Raw genomic sequence first — 7,756 nt, forward strand, 5'->3', positions numbered from 1 at the left:
GACACTCAGAGTTCTGTGGAAACAGTGGGAGTTGATCAGATGTGCTGTAACACAATATAGAATCATGTGATGCCAGTGATAGTCTCGGTTATGTGTAATGGTCAGGAGTATCTTGGATAATAATTATGTAATAAGAGAAACCAAGAGGTCAAGAGTCCAAGAGGTGCAAGGAACACCTCTCTCTCTACCAGACCATACCCCCTCTCTCTCTACCAGAAAACACCATCTCTCTCTCTACCAGACCACAACCCCTCTCTCTACCAGACCACACCCCCTCTCTCTACCAGACCACAACCCCTCTCTCTCCACCAGACCACACCCCCTCTCTCCACCAAACCACACCCCCTCTCTCTCCACCAGACCACACCCCCTCTCTCTCCACCAGACCACACCCCTCTCTCTCCACCAGACCACACCCCCTCTCTCTACCAGACCACACCCCCTCTCTCTCCACCAGACCACACCCCCTCTCTCTCCACCAGACCACAACCCCTCTCTCTACCAGACCAGTGAGAAGGAGTGGTGTTTTTATGTTACATTCTCATCTCCTTCTCTACCAATTGGACAACACTTGGGCTTATTTACAACAAATCCCCAAATAACCAACAGAGATCTGGATGAAAGACAGAGGGAGGAAGACGGAGGGCCATCACAGAGCCTACAAACTGAAAAAAACACATGTCTAGTTCACAACTGGTGACATTTGGGGATACAAATTAAATTGTATTGGGCTACGTACATATATTATGCAAATGTTATCACGGTGTTGTGAAATGCTTATGTTCCTTGTTCCAACAGCGCAGTAATACCTAACAATACAAAACAATAAACACACATCTCCAAAATAAAAATAAAAGGAAGAAATTAAGAAAGAGATATTTGAACGAGCAACGTCAGAGTCCTGAAAATAAATGTATATGTATAGGATGGTGTGTATAGACAGTAGTTATATAGGATGGTGTGTATAGACAGTAGTTATATAGGATGGTGTGTATAGACAGTATAGACAGTAGTTATATAGGATGGTGTGTATAGACAGTGGTTATATAGGATGGTGTGTATAGACAGTAGTTATATAGGATGGTGTGTATAGACAGTGGTTATATAGGATGGTGTGTATAGACAGTGGTTATATAGGATGGTGTGTATAGACAGTGGTTATATACAGGATGGTGTGTATAGACAGTATAGACAGTAGTTATATAGGATGGTGTGTATAGACAGTAGTTATATAGGATGGTGTGTATAGACAGTAGTTATATAGGATGGTGTGTATAGACAGCAGTTATATAGGATGGTGTGTATAGACAGTAGTTATATAGGATGGTGTGTATAGACAGTAGTTATATAGGATGGTGTGTATAGACAGTAGTTATATAGGATGGTGTGTATAGACAGTAGTTATATAGGATGGTGTGTATAGACAGTAGTTCTATAGGATGGTGTGTATAGACAGTAGTTCTGTAGGATGGTGTGTATAGACAGTAGTTATATAGGATGGTGTGTATAGACAGTAGTTATATAGGATGGTGTGTATAGACAGTAGTTATATAGGATGGTGTGTATAGACAGTAGTTATATAGGATGGTGTGTATAGACAGTAGTTCTATAGGATGGTGTGTATAAACAGTAGTTATATAGGATGGTGTATATAGACAGTAGTTATATAGGATGGTGTGTATAGACAGTAGTTGTATAGGATGGTGTGTATAGACAGTAGTTCTATAGGATGGTGTGTATAGACAGTAGTTATATAGGATGGTGTGTATAGACAGTAGTTCTATAGGATGGTGTGTATAGACAGTAGTTATATAGGATGGTGTGTATAGACAGTAGTTATATAGGATGGTGTGTATAGACAGTAGTTATATAGGATGGTGTGTATAGACAGTAGTTCTGTAGGATGGTGTGTATAGACAGTAGTTATATAGGATGGTGTGTATAGACAGTAGTTCTGTAGGATGGTGTGTATAGACAGTAGTTCTGTAGGATGGTGTGTATAGACAGTAGTTCTATAGGATGGTGTGTATAGACAGTAGTTCTATAGGATGGTGTGTATAAACAGTAGTTCTATAGGATGGTGTATATAGACAGTAAATACAGTAGTTATATAGGATGGTGTGTATAGACAGTAGTTATATAGGATGGTGTGTATAGACAGTAGTTATATAGGATGGTGTGTATAGACAGTAGTTCTATAGGATGGTGTATATAGACAGTAGTTATATAGGATGGTGTGTATAGACAGTAGTTATATAGGATGGTGTATATAGACAGTAGTTATATAGGATGGTGTGTATAAACAGTAGTTATATAGGATGGTGTGTATAAACAGTAGTTATATAGGATGGTGTGTATAGACAGTAGTTATATAGGATGGTGTGTATAAACAGTAGTTATATAGGATGGTGTGTATAGACAGTAGTTATATAGGATGGTGTGTATAGACAGTAGTTCTATAGGATGGTGTGTATAGACAGTAGTTATATAGGATGGTGTGTATAAACAGTAGTTATATAGGATGGTGTGTATAGACATTATAGACAGTAGTTATATAGGATGGTGTGTATAGACAGTAGTTATATAGGATGGTGTATATAGACAGTAGTTATATAGGATGGTGTGTATAAACAGTAGTTATATAGGATGGTGTGTATAGACAGTAGTTATATAGGATGGTGTGTATAGACAGTAGTTATATAGGATGGTGTGTATAAACAGTAGTTATATAGGATGGTGTGTATAGACAGTAGTTATATAGGATGGTGTGTACAGACAGTAGTTATATAGGATGGTGTGTATAGACAGTATAGACAGTAGTTCTATAGGATGGTGTGTATAGACAGTAGTTATATAGGATGGTGTGTGTAGACAGTAGTTCTATAGGATGGTGTGTATAGACAGTAGTTCTATAGGATGGTGTGTATAGACAGTAGTTATATAGGATGGTGTGTATAGACAGTAGTTATATAGGATGGTGTGTATAAACAGTAGTTATATAGGATGGTGTGTATAGACAGTAGTTATATAGGATGGTGTGTACAGACAGTAGTTATATAGGATGGTGTGTATAGACAGTATAGACAGTAGTTATTATAGGATGGTGTGTATAGACAGTAGTTATATAGGATGGTGTGTATAGACAGTAGTTATATAGAATGGTGTGTATAGACAGTAGTTATATAGGATGGTGTGTATAGACAGTAGTTATATAGAATGGTGTGTATAGACAGTAGTTATATAGGATGGTGTGTATAAACAGTAGTTATATAGGATGGTGTGTATAGACAGTAGTTATATAGGATGGTGTGTATAGACAGTAGTTATATAGGAGGGTGTGTATAGACAGTAGTTATATAGGAGGTTGTGTATAGACAGTAGTTATATAGGAGGGTGTGTATAGACAGTAGTTATATAGGATGGTGTGTATAGACAGTAGTTATATAGGGTGGTGTGTATAGACAGTAGTTATAAAGGGTGGTGTGTATAGACAGTAGTTAAATAGGATGGTGTGTATAGACAGTATAGACAGTAGTTATATAGGATGATGTGTATAGACAGTAGTTATATAGGATGGTGTGTATAGACAGTAATTATATAGGATGGTGTGTATAGACAGTAGGTATATAGGATGGTGTGTATAGACAGTAGTTATATAGGATGGTGTGTATAGACAGTAGTTATATAGGATGGTGTGTATAGACAGTAGTTATATAGGATGGTGTGTATAGACAGTATAGACAGTAGTTATATAGGATGATGTGTATAGACAGTAGTTATATAGGATGGTGTGTATAGACAGTAATTATATAGGATGGTGTGTATAGACAGTAGGTATATAGGATGGTGTGTATAGACAGTAGTTATATAGGGTGGTGTGTATAGACAGTAGTTATATAGGATGGTGTGTGTATAGACAGTAGTTATATAGGATAGTAGTTATATAGGATGGTGTGTATAGATAGTAATTATATAGGATGGTGTGTCTATAGACAGTAGTTATATAGGATGGTGTGTATAGACAGTAGTTATATAGGATGGTGTGTATAGACAGTGGTTATATAGGATGGTGTGTATAGACAGTAGTTATATAGGATGGTGTGTATAGACAGTGGTTATATAGGATGGTGTGTATAGACAGTAGTTATATAGGATGGTGTGTATAAACAGTAGTTATATAGGATGGTGTGTATAAACAGTAGTTATATAGGATGGTGTGTATAAACAGTAGTTATATAGGATGGTGTGTATAAACAGTAGTTATATAGGATGGTGTATATAGACAGTAGTTATATAGGATGGTGTATATAGACAGTAGTTATATAGGATGGTGTATATAGACAGTAGTTATATAGGATGGTGTATATAGACAGTAGTTATATAGGATGGTGTGTATAGAGAGTAGTTATAATAGGATGGTGTGTATAGAGAGTAGTTATATAGGGTGGTGGGTATAGACAGTAGTTATATAGGATGGTGTGTATAGAGAGTAGTTATATAGGGTGGTGGGTATAGACAGTAGTTATATAGGATGGTGTGTATAGACAGTACAGACAGTGGTTATAAAGGATGGTGTGTATAGACAGTAGTTATATAGGATGGTGTGTATAGACAGTAGTTATATAGGATGGTGTATGTAGACAGTATAGACAGTAGTTATATAGGATGGTGTGTATAGACAGTAGTTATATAGGATGGTGTGTATAGACAGTAGTTATTATAGGATGGTGTGTATAGACAGTAGTTTTATAGGATGGTGTGTATAGACAGTAGTTATATAGGATGGTGTGTATAGACAGTAGTTTTATAGGATGGTGTGTATAGACAGTAGTTATTATAGGATGGTGTGTATAGACAGTATAGACAGTAGTTATATAGGATGGTGTGTATAGACAGTAGTTATATAGGATGGTGTGTATAGACAGTAGTTTTATAGGATGGTGTGTATAGACAGTAGTTATATAGGATGGTGTGTATAGACAGTAGTTATGTAGGATGGTGTGTATAGACAGTAGTTATTATAGGATGGTGGGTATAGACAGCACAGACAGTAGTTATATAGGATGGTGTGTATAGACAGTAATTATATAACATGGTGTGTATAGACAGTAGTTATTATAGGATGGTGTGTATAGACAGTAGTTATATAGGATGGTGTGTATAGAGAGTAGTTATGTAGGATGGTGTGTATAGACAGTAGTTATATAACATGGTGTGTATAGACAGTAGTTATATAGGATGGTGTGTATAGACAGTAGTTATGTAGGATGGTGTGTATAGACAGTATAGACAGTAGTTTTATAGGATGGTGTGTATAGACAGTAGTTATATAGGATGGTGTGTATAGAGAGTAGTTATGTAGGATGGTGTTTATAGACAGTAGTTATATAACATGGTGTGTATAGACAGTAGTTATATAGGATGGTGTGTATAGACAGTAGTTATGTAGGATGGTGTGTATAGACAGTATAGACAGTAGTTATAGAGGATGGTGTGTGTAGACAGTAGTTATATAGGATGGTGTGTATAGACAGTATAGACAGTAGTTATATATAGGATGGTGTGTATAGACAGTAGTTATACAGGATGGTGTGTATAGACAGTAGTTATATAGGATGGTGTGTATACACAGTAGTTATATAGGATGGTGTGTATAGACTGTAGTTATATAGGATTGTGTGTGTAGACAGTAGTTATATAGGATGGTGTGTATAGACAGTATAGACAGTAGTTATATAGGCTGGTGTGTATAGACAGTAAATACAGTAGTTATATAGGATTGTGTGTGTAGACAGTAGTTATATAGGATGGTGTGTATAGACAGTAGTTATATAGGATGGTGTGTATAGACAGTAGTTATATAGGATTGTGTGTGTAGACAGTAGTTATATAGGATGGTGTGTATAGACAGTATAGACAGTAGTTATATAGGATGGTGTGTATAGACAGTATAGACAGTAGTTATATAGGCTGGTGTGTATAGAAGGTAAATACAGTAGTTATATAGGATTGTGTGTGTAGACAGTAGTTATATAGGATGGTGTGTATAGACAGTAATTATATAGGATGGTGTGTATAAACAGTAGTTATATAGGATTGTGTGTGTAGACAGTAGTTATATAGGATGGTGTTTATAGACAGTATAGACAGTAATTATATAGGATGGTGTGTATAGACAGTAGTTATATAGGATGGTGTTTACAGACAGTAGTTATATAGGATGGAGTGTATAGATATTAGTTATATAGGATGGTGTGTATAGACAGTATAGACAGTAGCTATATAGGATGGTGTGTATAGACAGTATAGACAGTAGCTATATAGGATGGTGTGTATAGACAGTATAGACAGTAGCTATATAGGATGGTGTGTATAGACATTATAGACAGTAGTTATATAGGCTGGTGTGTATAGACAGTAAATACAGTAGTTATATAGGATTGTGTGTGTAGACAGTAGTTATATAGGATGGTGTGTATAGACAGTAGTTATATAGGATGGTGTATATAGACAGTAGTTATATAGGATGGTGTGTATAGACAGTAGTTATATAGGATTGTGTGTATAGACAGTAGTTATATAGGATGGTGTGTATAAACAGTAGTTATATAGGATGATGTGTATAAACAGTAGTTATATAGGATGGTGTATATAGACAGTAGTTATATAGGATGGTGTGTATAGACAGTAGTTATATAGGATGGTGTATATAGACAGTAGTTATATAGGATGGTGTGTATAGACAGTAGTTATATAGGATGGTGTGTATAGACAGTAGTTATATAGGATGGTGTGTATAGACAGTAGTTATATAGGATGGTGTGTATAGACAGTAGTTATATAGGATGGTGTGTATAGACAGTAGTTATATAGGATGGTGTGTATAGACAGTATAGACAGTAGTTATATAGGATGGTGTGTATAGACAGTAGTTATATATAGGATGGTGTGTATAGACAGTAGTTATATAGGATGGTGTATGTAGACAGTATAGACAGTAGTTATATAGGATGGTGTGTATAGACAGTAGTTATATAGGATGGTGTGTATAGACAGTAGTTATTATAGGATGGTGTGTATAGACAGTAGTTTTATAGGATGGTGTGTATAGACAGTAGTTATATAGGATGGTGTGTATAGACAGTAGTTTTATAGGATGGTGTGTATAGACAGTAGTTATTATAGGATGGTGTGTATAGACAGTATAGACAGTAGTTATATAGGATGGTGTGTATAGACAGTAGTTATATAGGATGGTGTGTATAGACAGTAGTTTTATAGGATGGTGTGTATAGACAGTAGTTATATAGGATGGTGTGTATAGACAGTAGTTATGTAGGATGGTGTGTATAGACAGTAGTTATTATAGGATGGTGGGTATAGACAGCACAGACAGTAGTTATATAGGATGGTGTGTATAGACAGTAATTATATAACATGGTGTGTATAGACAGTAGTTATTATAGGATGGTGTGTATAGACAGTAGTTATATAGGATGGTGTGTATAGAGAGTAGTTATGTAGGATGGTGTGTATAGACATTAGTTATATAACATGGTGTGTATAGACAGTAGTTATATAGGATGGTGTGTATAGACAGTAGTTATGTAGGATGGTGTGTATAGACAGTATAGACAGTAGTTTTATAGGATGGTGTGTATAGACAGTAGTTATATAGGATGGTGTGTATAGAGAGTAGTTATGTAGGATGGTGTTTATAGACAGTAGTTATATAACATGGTGTGTATAGACAGTA

This window comes from Oncorhynchus tshawytscha, linkage group LG03 (assembly GCF_018296145.1).
Source record: "Oncorhynchus tshawytscha isolate Ot180627B linkage group LG03, Otsh_v2.0, whole genome shotgun sequence".
Classification (NCBI taxonomy): domain Eukaryota; kingdom Metazoa; phylum Chordata; class Actinopteri; order Salmoniformes; family Salmonidae; genus Oncorhynchus; species Oncorhynchus tshawytscha.